Genomic DNA, 15,991 nt, shown 5'->3' on the forward strand with positions numbered 1-15,991 from the left:
CTTTGTTATTTGGCTCTGCAGAATTTCCTAGCTCCCTAATATACTTTTGACATGCAACTAAGTCTTTCCTAGGATCAGGGAATTCAGACATCATTGATCTTAATTCTGCTCGGGAAAAGGGACAGTGCATGGCGATGTTCCTGACAGGAGTTGCCCCTGAAGTGTCAGTTTTCCCATTTGGCACTGCTATTACCCTAACAGGATTAAGTCCAATAACATCATTCTGAGTAGATTCTACAACATGTGGTGAAATGGTTTCAGCATAGTGTATGGTGCCGTACTTACCAGTCGATACGACCTCACCTGTCCCTCCGCTAGGGGCCTTTGCTACTAATCTTACGGGTTGAGTCGTGCCTACTGCTGTTTCTGATATGGTGGCTGCAAGGGAGAGTGCTGATATTGTTGTGGGCTCATCCTCTTGGTCACAATCCTGGGGAAAGTTCAAAACAGGGTACAACTTGCACGGATTAGTGTTAGCATTAATTATTTTGGTTACATTGGCCCTCATTCCGAGTTGATCGCTAAGTTTTTCGGACGCACAACATATTCGCAAAGTTGCGTTAATGTAGTAATTTTGCGAACTTCCGCCCTCAACGTATTTTTGCAAATTCGCACGCAGTATTACACAAAGTGGGCGTACGCCAAATGACATCGCAGTAATGCAAAACCATCGCAGCATTGCGAAATCATCGCAATAACACATACTTAATCGTAAAAATACTAAGTTTGAGTATATTTACAAAGTTTGGCGTAAAAGTGCACACTTTTAAGGTAAAACGCACAAAAATGTTTTTTTGGACTATTAAGTGCAATTACACCTTTCCTTTTAAAGACCACAAGCCCTTTTCAATTACGAACCCAATTAGTGTTTTGATTGTTAATGTTCAAAAACAATTAAGTCTGTGAACAAAACCAGATTAACACTTTGTTGCCATAATTGCCCATCAACATGTCAAAGTGTAAATTTTTTTTTTTTTTTCTTCACTTTTTTAATTTTTAAAGGTGTTGTTTGTGAATGAAGGTGTTTACATGTTTCTTAACACAATATTATCCTTTTTTTTTGGGTAAAAATGTAACGTTAGATGTGTGTAATTTTTTTGTCATAAAAATTCTACCTGCAAATCTGCTGATCCTTTTTTGCATTAAGAAACACAACACCCGGTTAACTTTAAACAACTTTTTTTTTATTTTTTTTTTGTTTTTTTTTGTTTTTTTGGTAAATCAAATATTCTAAATTATGCAAATTTTTCCAAATGGTCCACACAATCCAGCATTGCTTGCAGGTGTTGGCGCATGGTGTTTAGAATCCCTGCAAAACTTGTGGGATCTCCAACTGCAACATCTGAAATTAAGATGCAACACAAACATTAATAACTTAATTACATTACTTATTAGCCAAGCAAGGCGCAAAGCACACTTAAATGCTGGCATGTACAAACTGCTGGACTCCAGCTGTTGTGAAACTACATATACCAGCATGCCTTTACACAGTTTTGTGGTCAGGGAATGGCAAAGCTGTGTGAGGGCATGCTGGGATGTGTAGTTTCTCAACAGTTGGAGTGCCGCAGTTTGGACAGGTCTGCTTTAATGGCAAAGTTACTACATCCTGGCTGTTTTATGGTACAATCATTAGCAGAACACACAAGCCTGCTCAGCCTTTTTTTCAGATTTTAAAGTGTTCCAGACCATGTGTTACATTTACTACTATGTGAGTTATATTTAAGATGGAACGTTGCCCATATCAATCAAGCCAAAATATGATTATTATATTGTAGAAGTGGCTCCCAATTTTTTAAGTATAATCTTATTGGTTGCTATGTCCGACATCCCATGTTAAAGATAACTACCATCTTCGTCAATGTGACACCATGTTGGCATTCATTCCCATTTGTTGTTTATTTTTTTTTTAATTTTTAGGGGGTTGGTCCTGCATCATCACACTGCATAAACACATCTTCAGCAGCCCAACATATCATAGCATTCCCACACTCCCTGAAAGCTGCCCTTACTAAATAAGTGGAAACATGTTTGACTCGAACAATTATTAATTTTGAGAATGTAACTTTCACACAAAAAAACAGTGTGTCATTAGGCTGCATAACAAAGTGAAGCATGTGATTTGTAAGTGTAAATATTCAGACTACACAGGCCCAAGTGTAAAAGGCAAACAACATACTAAACTCCACTCAGGTCTAACTGTTTCACTGAAAAAGTAACACATATAAACCCTGTTGTCCTGGCAACCCTGGCTACCTAATGAGTGTCAACCTAGAGTGGACACACAAAACATTGCACACATACACACTGTACATATAATGACACTCACAAATATGTAAAGGCAACATGTACACCATGATGAAATGTTTAAATATTTTTCCAGGGTCCAAGAATTCAAACAGTACAACACTGCATGTTTTGGCATTGTAAGTGTAAGTGGGTAATCTTATTGTAGAAAATTTAAATAAACTTACTTTCCTCGGAAACATCCAGACTCCCGGAATGTTCTGCAGGGGCTTCCTCTGCCCATTCACTTGGTGGGGATGTTGCCTGGATGGGGGAAGGCGGCTGGATGGGGGAAGGAGGAGGGATTGGGGAAGGAGGAGGGATTGGGGAAGGAGGAGGGATTGGGGCAGGAGGCTGGATGGGGGAAGGAGGCTGGATTAGTGCCGCAATTTCAGAGGGGGGGTCTGATTGAGAGGGCGAGGGGGGCGGAGAGAAATTTAAAGCAATAGAGGGTGAGGGGGGTTCAGATGGGGATGTCGAAGTGGAAGGAGAAGGGGTATGGGAAGGAGGAGAAGGGGTCCCAGAAAGAGATGGAGAGGTGTGGTGAGAAGGGGAATGGAAAGTGGAGTGGGCCAGGGAAGCTGAGGGGGACTGGGAAGCTGAGGGGGACTGTGAAGATGAGGGGGACTGGAAAGCTGAGGGGGAGTGTGAAGGGGAGGGGGAGTGAGAAGGGGAGGGGGAGTGAGAAGGGGAGGGGGAGTGAGAAGGGGAGGGGGAGTGGGAAGGGGAAGGGGGTGGGGAGTTGTGCCGTTGTTGTTGTCCTAGAATGAAAATATTGTCCACATTTTTTAATCATGCCAAATTACATAGTATTGATTTTTAAATATAAATGTTATGTTACATGTTTTTTTTAAAAAAATTTAAAATAGAAAATCAAACATGTTAAGATCCTCTTCATGTTGGCCATAGCAAACAAAATGAAGCCAAACTTTAACTTTGAAGCTCATTCCTTAATCTAGTCCATTGAGTCATAGTGATTTGTCTAGGCAACATCACCAGATTACTATTCAAGGGCCCTTATTATATAGCCAGCACTTATCAAGTATTTTGGACCAGTTTCCTGGCTGCTTCTTATTTCTTGGAAACATGCACTTGTTTCGTGTCACTTTACTACAGTCAGTACTGTTTCCCCTAACCACACACACTGACCTAATTTCCTAAAAAGGAGACTGAAGGTTGCAATTAGCCTACCACTTACTGTAAAATGTAGGTAATTCAAAGGGGATTACAGCTGGAATTTAGTTTGCAATTGTCCAAAAGCATGTGCTCTGCAGGGGTTGCATATATAACATGTGCAGAGAGAGTTAGATTTGGTGGACTTTTTCAATTATGGGCATGGAAAATACAGGCTGTTTAATTTAAACACAGCAAATTATTGAGATGCTTTAACACACCCCACCCAAATCTTACTCACTCTGCACATGTTACATATGCTTCCCCTGCAGTGCACATGGTTTTGCACAATGGTTTACAAAAAACCTTTTGTTCAAAATTGGGAAGATCAAGCATTTTCACATTTTAAGCAAAAAATCTTATGTAATGTAACTTACTTCGGGTATGGAGAGCACGGATTTGCTGGCGGATCTCCGCCAACAAATCTGGAGTCCGCCTGCGGAGATCACTCCATCGCCTCTCGAGCTGGATGATTGTCCGCCTGCTGCGGACCTCCGCGTAGGCCTCGCGCTTCACCCGATTGGGGATGAAGCGCCCAACGCGGCCTACGCGGCGGTCCATCACCGCTACCAGCACGCGGAGCTCCCGCCTGGAGAACGGTGCTGCACGCATCATGGCAATGGCGTTTTCCTTATTTGGGCATATATTTATAGTGTCTGTTAGCATGTGATTGGCCAAAAATATGTCATTTCTAATAACTTTATTGATCTTTGCAATGCTGTGAAGAGCAGAGTGTTATTTTGCACGAGCGGAAATTCGCCTTAGCAGAAGCGAAAATGTTTGTTAGAAACAATTAGAATAAACACACAGAGACACAGACTTTACTGAAAATTACTAAACATATCTGTGTACTCACCACAGGTCGTGTGATCATTCAGCTGGACAGTCACAAAGTGTCAAACATTGAGGATCATTTGTTTGTGTGTTTGTTTACATAATCAGGATTTGAGGATATAAAATAAATAAGGACACTATTTATTATCATTACAGTATTTAAATTATTACATAAACATTGTCAGCTTAACGTGTTTTTGTTTTTTGTGTTTAAAAAGAAAAAACCATTCCAACACAACAACAGCATTACCCAATCACTTTACAAGAACATACTAAATGCAATCATGTTTAAAAATACATAAGCATACTGGGTTGTATTATTTGTGCAAATATAAATGTTAAAAACACTATACCTGAAATGTTCTGCTACAATTCTTGCCCTCACTTGGCTCCCCCTCCGTGTCACACTCCCCCCACCGAAGCGTGGCACAACCCCTGGCTCCTCATCAGGCAATTCCTCTGCCTGAGGAAGCTCGACACTACTCCTTACCGCGATATTATGGAGTATTGCGCACAGGACCACTATTTTACTTGCCATCTCCGGCGAATACATGATGTCGCCACCCGTGCGGTGGAGCACACGAAAGCGCCCTTTCAGGACACCAATTGTGCGCTCCACCAGCTGCCTAGTGGCAGTAAGCGCGGAGTTAAATGCCATCTGTGGTCCTGGCCTGGGATTACGGTAAGGAGTCATGAGCCAGGGGGTGCAAGGATATCCACGGTCTCCTGTTGGAATAAAAGCAAAATTTTAGATCACAAATTTCATATATTTTTGTAAGTTTGTAACTAAAATATTTGAGCAACAACTCACCCAATAACCACATGTCTGGTCGTTGACTTGATCTTAATCTCTGCCATATCCCTGATTGTCTAATGACATACGCATCATGGGAACTTCCTGTAAACTTTGCGTTCAGGGAAAGGATCTGGAGGGATGGCCCACAAACAACCATTACATTCAGAGAATGAAACAGTTTCCTGTTTCTATAAATTTCTTCATTATGTCTTGGTGGCTGAATAGCAACATGTGTGCCATCCACAACCCCAATAACATGTGGGAAGCGACTACCACCTTCCGCAAATTGCCGCTTCACCACATCTAGGGCACCAACATCCAAAGGCATAGCAATAAATTGCTTAACACGCTTGATGAAAGCCTGGCAGACACGTCGCAGGACCTTACTGAACTGGCCCTGCGACATGCCAACCAGGTCTCCAACAACATGCTGGAATGATCCTGTGGCCAAAAAATGTAACACTGCAAGGAATTGTGTCAATGGTGGTATTGCTGTAGGATACCGAATTTCAGACTCCAGATCACTCTCTATTATGGAGAGAGTGTCTAGGATTAGATGTGGTGGCAGCCGGTATCTACGCACCACCACATCATCTGGCATCCCAAAAAGTATGACACGGGTTCTGAAAATTGGTGGCCTAGCACGCCTCCGTTGCCTTGGTTGATGAGGAGCCGGCTGTGGTTGTGGGGCTGGCGGTTGGGGTGGGAGTGCTGGCGTGGGTTGGGGAGGTAGGGCTTCTGCCGCAATATGTATTGACATCACACACTTTTTGGAGAGAATGTTAAGAAATGTAAAAAAAAAATAATTCAAAGTTTTCCAAAATTTTACACAATAACTGTTTTTACAATTGTGGTGTCAACTTACTGCAGGAGCGTACATTTTTTCTGTGTTGAATTCATGTCCAAAATGCAAAAATAAAAAGCAAATAAAACTAAATTTAATATTTGGATATAAAAAACATATATTAATGCAAAAAAACTTTATAAAAAAAAAAACCAAAAATATAAGAAATTTAGTACCTAGTCCAGGAAAGACAAACACTACTTTGCAGATCAATCCTGGAAAACCCAAACACTTTGTTTAGCAAACTTTACAAAAAAAAAAAAAAATTTAACAAACACAAACAAGCACCAACACAGGCCAAGGACACTTACCTGCTCCTAAAGAAATAAAGTCTTGTTTTTGTGGACCACACCAAAAAATGAAGACAAAATTGGTTTTTCTCACCAAAAAGTAAATTCCTACAAGAGAACACTAATGACAGTCAAAACAAAGAAGCACGGGAATATTTTCACAAATGGACTTGCAAAATATATATGTGTTATAAAAATTAAAATATTAAAATGTATTAAAAAAACTTGCCAACACCAAAAAAAAAAAAAAAAACAGAATACTCACAAACGAAAATACCCACAAAAAATGCCACTGTCTATATTCAAAACGCAAAGAAAAGGACAAAGGTATGCTTGACAATTACTCACTCTGCCAATTCCACTATCACCTTCCCGCACAAGCCAACAACTCAAACGCCAAACTACCAACACTTACAGCATGCACAGTAGGCCCTTAAATAAGCAGTGCAATCATTCAACAGAATAACAGTGTACACCTGTGTGAATTAACGAGTCGCACGTAGGTATATAAGCGCACACACCTCGGCGTACACACGTCATCACAAACATGGCTTCTCGTGAGCAAATCGCAGCAGAGATAGACCGCATTGCAGAGCAGCAGATGGCATTGCAGAAACAATGGATAGAGTGTCAAAGGCGCTTGTTAGAATACGCCTCTGCGGAGGTTAATGCAGGACCTAGTACTCTGCAAATTTCTGCTTCTGAACCTCAACAATTGAGTGTGGATACCCTGCCACACACACATAGTGAGCAAACTGAGGGAGAATTGACTTTAGCCACACAAACACAGCAGACAGAAGCTGCTAGTGAGGAGGAAGATGGAGATGACCAACCTGAAGAAACCTCACAGGCTACCTCCAGACGGAAAAAAAGACAGCCTGCATTCACTAAGAGGGAGTTGCGTGTCTTGGTCACGCAGGCCATGTCCAAAATACATTGGGGCCCCAAAAACATGGGGGCTGCTTCCAAAGAACGCATCTGGAGAGACATCACAAAATCTGTGAATGAAGTTGGCTCTGTCGTCAGAACATCACAGGAAGTGAGACGACGGTAAGTGCATCTTGACAATCCTTTTTCTGTGCTAAGTTGCATAAAAAATGTAGTTACATGTCATGTTATGTCTAGCAAACACAAGCAGAACATGTGTGCTATATATTTACTTTGAACAATAAGAAGACTCAACTTTTTCCCTCTTTCACAATATTTATGTAGGTGGGCCGACTTCAAATCCCGCCTGAAGGCAAAGAGGGCTGCGGAGTGGAATGCCTCAAGGGCAACAGGGGGGGGACCACCTGTCGCTGTGGAGTTTACTGACTTGGAGGAGATGGCGATGGCCTGTGTGAGTTATGAGGAGGGCCAAGGGGTGTCTCATATGGACACGGACCTGCCTGAGATTCTGACGGGACATGACTTGGAAGGTAAGTTTACACATGTATTTGTCTGAAATTTGAACTGTATTAATAATCTTAAACTAATTTTGACTCCAACTTTTCCCCCACACATTCTTCTATTTGCTTGCCACAAAACACAGCACAGGGGGGTGAACAGTTTGAGTCACAGGCCGGTTATGTGGTTGAGGCTGAGGTGGAGGGACCTAGTGGGTCTGCCAGTGTGGGCCAACAAAACCCACCTATGCAGGTTCCTACTGGCCCCCCCACCCAACCCTCTGCTATCCCGGAGATCCTGCTTGAAATTGCTAGGTATGGTGAGAGCCTAAACACATTTCAAGACGGGGTCATCCGGGAGGTAAGCCAGATAACTGTCCGGCTCACTGAGATCCGAACCTGTGTTGAGCAAGGTGTTGCTCAACTCTGCCAAAGTCTGGCAGAGATCAGGCAGGCCCAAGAACAACTGGCCTCCTCAAACCAAAGCCTTGCAACTAACATCTTGCAAGGGCTCCAGGCCATCGCTGTCTCCCTTGCCCACAGTGGCAGAGAGCCAACCACATCGGCTCCCTCCCCTGCCCCTGCCCAGGAAGAACAGGACACTGGGCAGGCCCAACGAAGGTCACTCCGCAGACCAAGCAAAGAAGATCAGCCTCAGGCGGGGCGAAAAAGAAGAAAGTGATGTCTCTCCAGATGGGCAGCACCCATGTTTTTGTAGTTGCCTCTATGTTATTTTGGACTTGGCTTGTGTGGCCAGAATGGATCACTCCCTCTTAGTGAAATGTCTTTTTTCTGTTTGGAGGAATTGTAGCCTGTGAGTTTCTTTTAAAAAACAACAGAGCCATCTTCCTCTCACTAGTGTGCTGTGTATTGTTGTGTTTGTGTGGTGGATACTAATTATTTCTCAGTTTGTGTCACATTTTTGTGTGGCAGGGTGTGAAATATGTTGAATTTATGAATTTATAAGATACTTTTGTCAGAAGCAGAAATTTGCAGAGTACTGAGTTCTGCAATATAATTTTTGTCAGTGCCATCTGCTTGGTGCTTGGTCTATCTCTGCCTGTGAGACTCATGTGGAGCCATGTTTAAATGTTGGATCATATTATTTCTGAAATAAAAAATATAAATTCAAAATGTGTGCAATTTCTTGAAGGTAATGCATTAGCAAAATCTTACTTACAAAAAGATTATGTCAACATATAGACACTTGGTGACCAATCTGCTAATTCTCCTTCAAATTTAAAAAAAAAAAAAAAAAAAAGGTATGTTTTGCACCACACTTTAATGTCCATATTAATAAAACAGACACGACAACTTGATAAAATATCTTTGGACAACATGACATCATTGAAAACATTGACAGATGTTAAAAACATATATTATTGTGACTTTTAAAAATAAATCATAGTGTATGCGGCATTATGTGGGTGTTGGTTAATTGATCAGAATGTTGCAGAATTATATAACTTTAAATAAAAATGTAACTTGTTTGTATTTAGTAGTCTAACACACATTCAAACATTTCTGCACAATGCTTACACACCAAGTTAAACACAAATAACAACCTTATTTAACAGTGTGTGAGATTAATATGTGAGTAGAATAAACATGTAATGTGTGTTCAGTCAATTGCTGGTTGGTAACTTTCATGGGCTCAGTAATTAACAAGTAATTGAACATCAGATGAATGTGCTCTCCAATTAACTGCTAATTACTGCATACACACTTGTACCAGTACTTCGCAAATGTAGAGTAACTGCAGACCTACTCTGCTGCTGCGTGAATGTTGCTACGGTTTCCTATGTTAGTTTTAACAGCGACAAAGTTTATGTGCGAAAAACACGCCCATTGCAAGTTGCATACTCCCACACAGTACGCCCACTTTCACGCCCATGTCGGAGCATTGCGAAGTCTCGCCTCCGCCACGCCCACGCCACTCCTTGTTTTCGTTTGGCAGTTACGGCTTTTTTTGTCCAAAGTAATTTTGCACAGTTGTCGTACGTATGTCTTCGCGCATGCGTAATCACGCATTTGCGCATGCGCAGATACTTACATTTCGGACATTTGCGATGCGATGACTCTTAGCGATCAACTCGGAATGAGGGCCATTATCCTTAACTTCTACACATTTAACATGACCCTGAGTGCCATTCTCTGCAACCAATTTCTCTCCAGGTATGTATGGTGGTGGGGGTGCAGTGGCTATCAGTTTCCTGATAGGGTTAGATCCAGTGGCTTGCGCCAACCCCCTTTGTATTTCACCTTCCTGTTGCCACAATGTTAAATAATCATAATGTCTAATACGCCTTTTTGAAGATTTAATCAGGCAAACTCTTCTTAAATTCTGTAACACTTCTGGGTTAAAACTACCTACCCGGGGAAACTTTTCCCCGTCATGCACAGTCATCCTTTCCCATTCATTGCACAACATTTCTGTGTGATGACCATATTTCTCACACATGATATACCTTGCCGACCCGATTGTCGGTTTACCAAATCAACCTGAACCTGGGTTGATCGCCCCTTACCTGAACAACTGGCCCCCATCTCTGCAGGTGCTGCTTTCACTACCTCTGACTTCAAATCAGGGTCTTCGGCAACCCTTACAAAAACCAAGATGCTCGGGGTAAAGCTGCGGTGGGGGTTTTGCAACGAGGTCCGCCCACTTAACTCCGCCCACGCTGGCCAATACGGCGACCAAAGTTCCCAGAGGTTCCGTACCCAGCCTAGGGCACCTAAGTACGTCTACTTGCTCGGGCGTGTGGGAGTGTCTTACCCTCCCCAGCAAGTATCAGTCGCTGGAATGTCCCTGAGTGATCAGGCTACTTCCCTTAAAATAAAAAAAATTACACAAATCACGTTAACAATGTGCAAGCAGCGTTCTTCTGAATTCAAGATACGCTGATGCACACAATCACATGCGGTACAATCGTATCTGCACACAAGCAACTAATCTTATGTGCGGAACGATCAGTGGAATCGAAAATTTCGGCTGCGAATTCCTTCAGCAATGAGCTTCTTTGGCCTATATGGGTCTAGCACCAACCCTCTTCGGTTGTGCTCTCTACTTCTAGTCTGCTGTACCTGAACCTCCTGGTCCTGTGACCTCCTGGTCTGTGACCTCCTGGTCTGTTATGTACAGCAGACTCTACTGCTCATTAATGTGTCGAGACTAACAAGGGACGCCTCCCAAGCCACCCCACGATATCACTCTCGCTGGTGTACCTCTTTCTACTGGCCTATGGTTCCCACTTCCGTAATAAAAGAGAAATCTTATATATACACACTCTTACATTCAAACACTTTTATTTCTGTACAGAATTCCATTCATTCAGTAATAGTCTAACCCAGAAGAATTACAACAGAGAAAGTCTTTTTCTTTTAACTTTAAACTTTTTGGATTTGAGATAGATTTGTGTTATTTTCGCATTACTTCCTTATCGCCTATTAAAACAATACTATCGTGCGGTTTGTATTACGTGGGCGTATCCGTACGCTCCGTTGCGTGATATACGCTCCGTGCATCGACCTTTGCGTTGCGTACGCCCTGCCCTTGTAAGGACACGTGTACGCAGACCAAGTACGTCCACAGTAACACACTACACGTTTATCAATGTGAATGATCTTTAACAGTAATCCTTCACTGACCACCACTCAAATCTCCCTTGTATTCTAGGCGAGATTGTGTGCGTGCCTTTTACAATTATTCCCTTAAATATTACTTTTAACTATTAATAACAACAAATGTCTCAACACGTTATCACTAGTGTGTGGCAATCAGGAGAATGAGGTACGAACAAATAATGCTAGACACGAAATACAGGTGTGTGTGCTTATGCGTACGTTCGCAAAACAGAAACTAAACAGGTTTTAAAAGACAATAACGTACTGTTCCTACCTTTTGGTTCCGGATTCCTTCAGCACTCCTTACTAAGCGAAGCAGACGCTTATCTGGTCAGCACTACGAGGAATATTACCTCCCGCCTTTTGCTGACCGATAATGTCTGCTGAAATTACCTAGTGCAGATATGTGAAGAGCGGACGAGCCATCAATTGTAAATGCTTATTATATATCCTATATTAAACACTCTAAAAGGTTAATGAACACAGTACGCAATTGGCGTATGGAATACCGTAAGAGTACGCACATAGCGTACAAACGCGTAGCCGTGGACGAGACGCACGAGACGCACGTTCGCTCACGGCTTAAAGCGTAAAGGCAAGCACGCTATAGGCTGCCGACTAACGTAATGATACGCTATCAGCGTAGCGGACGCTCGAGACCACGAGGAGATCACGAGCGGCGCTGACGCTCACAGAGTTAAACCTTTATAACAGTATCATAAACAATGTACTTCAATTGTAAACCTTTGTGTAGTGATAAGGTGTAAATGCAACACAGTGTAACCTTGTTAGTTTAAAAGCTGTATGAGCGATTCTTACGCTCTGGGAACCCTTTAGCAATATAATAAACACTCAAATACCGGTCTAAGGGTCTAACGCCTTTTAAGGAAATGAATGAACGTTCAATCGCAAAAGAATACACAATACAAGTTATACACTACCAAACTAACATAAAATACCTAACCGAGTTACTACACGTTAAAATACAACAAAGACACAATTACATTTAAAGGGGGGGAAGGAGAGAGAGAATGGCTTACAACAAAATAGGAGATAAATATGGTTGCAGAGAACTTACGCACAAGGGGAACAATCGCATGCGCCTTCCTGGATATCCAGCTCCCGATTATCAGTGATGAGAACCGTTGAGAAGAGTAGAGAGCTGGTCCAGGTCGGCTTGTCTTTATATACACTTACACACAGTACAGTACAATGGTCCCTACATTCTTATCGTTCATTGGACACAGGAATTCGTCTCTGCATTATAACAAAAGGTCATAGGTTGGTTCATACAGGTGGGCTGTGACTATTTCAAACTGCTCAGGTGGGAGGGAAACTGGGTTTCCCGCCGCATGGATAATAAAGTGCAAATATAGTAAATGTCCATAAACTTCTTATGTCCATAACTATACGCACGAGCGAGTAATCCGCTTCAAACCAACACCGGAATATTGCTAATTATATTCTCTTCCGATGGATACTAAACACCACTGTGTAACCCCTGTCTGACCCTTCGTATCAAACAAAGAGGAATCTCTCTGTCCCTGAACATGCTATATTAACTAAACTTTCAGATTCTATCAAAGGGACCATAATCTACAAAATACATTATATGACTAAAATATGTTACGATTGAGTCGCCCGCTAGACGAACACAAACTCTACCGTAAATGCGCGTCCGCGAGTGCACGCGACCGCGAGTATACGCACGCACGGGAGGGCTCATGCACGTGCAGCGGGCACACGCATGAGGTGCATATATGGCAATGTGCAGCGTGATATTTTTCTGACTTTGACAGGTGGATGCTTTCTGCCGTAATGGGTAAAAAGGCAACGCTGTCTGCCGTAATGTGTAAAAACGGGACGCTGTCTGCTGTCATGTGTAAAAAGGGGACACTGTCTGCCGTAATGTGTAAAAGGTGGATGCTGTCTGCCATAATGGGTAAAAAGGCGGCGCTGTCTGCCGTAATGTGTAAAAACGGGGACGCTGTCTGCTGTCATGTGTAAAAAGGGGACACTGTCTGCCGTAATGTGTAAAAGGTGGATGCTGTCTGCCGAAATGGGTAAAAAGGGGAATCTGTCCGCCATAAGGTTTGAAAGGGGCTCTACCTGGTATAGTGGTGCTACTGTGTGGCATAATTTGAATAATGGAGACTACTGTGCACCGTTATATGAATTGGTATTATTTTGTGGCCACACCCCTTCCCCACGAAGCCACGCCCCTATATATTTTGCGCGTGCCTACGACGCGCACTGCCCTTGTTTTACATAGAGGGGTGGACTCCGGTGCCGTTTCTTGCACACACCGCTAAAATGTCTAGTTACAGCACTGTTGCTAGGTATCCATTTCCCTGGCCCTGAGCAGGTCCCCCTTACCAGATCCTCTCCAGGGGTGAGGGGGTGGACTTGGGTGGGATGAGGGTGGGGGGGGTGGGGGCAAAGCATTTTGTCGCACCTGGGCCTACCGCTCGCTAGTTCTGCCACTGCTCTGGCATACCTCCCAACATGCCCCTCTCCAGGAGGGACACAATGCTCTGCTTCTGGACTTTCCTGTTACTTTATGATTGCCGACACCTGTGTTGAACAGGTTAATGGATAAGAAAGGTATTTCAGCACAGGTGATGGCAATCACAAATTAAGAGGGAAGTCCAGGAGCAGAGCTTTCTGTCCCTCCTGGAGAGGGTCATGTTGGGAGGTATGTGCTCTGGCATAGTTTTAGCATTCTCTTATAGCAAAACTGTGGAAGGGTATGCTGGGACATGTTATTTTACAACAGCTGGAGAGCCACAGGTTTTTCAGGCTTGATCTATAGCATACCCTCCAACATGACCCACCCCACTAGGTACAAAGGTGGTAAGTCCGAGTTGTTCGCTCGCTGCCTATTTTCGCTATGCTGCGATTTGTTGCTAAATGCGCATGCGCATGGTACGCAGATCACATGCGCTAAGTTATTTAACACAAAACTTAGTAGATTTGCTGGTGTTCGTGCGCCGCTTTTCAGTTGCACTGCTGATCGGTGAATGATTGACAGGAAAGGGGCGTTTCTGGGTGGTAACTGAGCGTTTTCCGGGAGTGTGCTAAAAAACGCAGGAGTGTCAGGGAAAAACGCGGGAGTGTCTGGAGAAACGGGGGAGTGGCTGGCCGAACGCAGGGCGTGTTTGTGACATCAAACCAGGAACTAAACGGACTGAGCTGATCACGATTTAGGAGTAGGTCTGGAGCTACTCAGAAACTGCAAGAAAATATTTAGTAGCAGTTCTGCTACTCTTTTGTTCGCTATTCTGCTATGCTAAGATACACTCCCAGAGGGCGGCGGCCTAGCGTTTGCAATGCTGCTAAAAGCAGCTAGCGAGCGAACAACTCGGAATGACCACCCAAATGCTCTGTTTATGGACTTCCCTCTTCATTTATTATTGCCATCACCTGTGAAGAAACAGCTTTCTTATCATTTAACTAGTTCAACACAGGTGATGGAAATCATAAATTAAGAGGGAAGTCCAGGAACAGAGCATTTTGTACCTAGTGAGGTGGGTCATGTTGGAGGGTTTGCTATAGTGTTAAATATTAATACTGTATTCCATACAGTATCCAGTGTATAAAAAGACCAATGTTTACATTAATGTCCAGGGTCTTTACTAGCAGGCCCAGCGCTACCCACTCAGCAAGATCTGCAAAGTAGGGAGGCGCTGGGTCGGAGAGGTGCTCTCCCCGCTCTGCGACGTTGCTGATGTGCGCTGCTGCCTGTCACACTGACACTGACAGGCAGCAGCGGCTCCGGCAGAATGAAGGGGGCCATTCAGACCTGATCGCTCGCTAGCTATTTTTTGCAGCGCTGCGATCAGGTAGTCGCTGCCTATAGGGGAGTGTGTTTTAGCTTTGCAAGTGTGCGATCGCATGTGCAGCCGAGCACTATGAAAACATTTTGTGCAGTTTCGGAGTAGCTCAGAATGTACTCACTTCAGCCTGTTCTGGCCCGGAATTGAAGTCAGACACCCGCCTGCAAACGCTTGGACACACCTGCGTTTTTCCTACCACTCCCAGAAAACGGTCAGTTGCCATCCAGAAACGCCTTCTTCCTGTCAATCACCTTGTGATCGGCTGTGCGAACGGATTCTTCGTACAATCCATCGCTGGGCAACGATCCGCTTTGTAGCCGTATGATGTGCCTGCGCATTGCAGTGCATACGCATGCGCAGTTCTGACCTGATCGCAGCGCAGCAAAAAATCCTAGCGTGCGATCAGGTCTGAATGACCCCTGAAGAGCAGCTCCTTCCTCCTTTCCTCTTTACTAACGGTGCCGCACTGCGCTGCCTGCCTGTTGCTGCCAGACACCGCTGCTGCCAGCAGCATGAAGAGTGGAGCATGCGCCGCCTCCACCAGTGAATCCAGGAAGACGACACTAGCATAGCTCCGCCTCCGAGTCCTGTCCCGAGCTCCGCCTCCCCAGTGGGCTGCTTTAGATCAAAGGGAGCTGCAGTGCGCAGTAGCTGAGATCCACGTATTGGTCGGTGAGGAGGCACTGCTTATACTCAGAGGCAGAACTCTGGGAGGCAACGGAGTCATCTGCCGCCGGGCTCCTGCTCTGAAGGGGGGTACCTCTCCTCCCATTCTGTGTCACCATTGAATTAAGTTAATTAATAGCTGTCGCTGTCTTTTCAGTGGCGGACTTCCTCACTGGTCCCTGCACCTTACAAATCACACCCTCTTTATTATACTGAATATACACATTTTACAAGTATCACACCCAGGATTAGAAACCACA

At 43.8% G+C, this 15,991-nt stretch overlaps 1 long non-coding RNA gene across 1 annotated transcript; it reads right to left on the minus strand.

Moving 5' to 3' along the window:
- Window positions 1-1,223: 1,223 nt before the first annotated feature.
- On the minus strand, window positions 1,224-4,392 carry LOC135003991 (uncharacterized). The gene is made up of 3 exons (XR_010205269.1): window positions 4,313-4,392; window positions 2,472-3,044; window positions 1,224-1,342 (listed from the first exon to the last, which is right to left on the minus strand). It is a non-coding gene; the product is annotated as an uncharacterized LOC135003991 (long non-coding RNA).
- Between the last annotated feature and the right edge of the window lie 11,599 nt (window positions 4,393-15,991).

Source organism: Pseudophryne corroboree, chromosome 1, assembly GCF_028390025.1.
Source record: "Pseudophryne corroboree isolate aPseCor3 chromosome 1, aPseCor3.hap2, whole genome shotgun sequence".
Lineage (NCBI taxonomy): Eukaryota > Metazoa > Chordata > Amphibia > Anura > Myobatrachidae > Pseudophryne > Pseudophryne corroboree.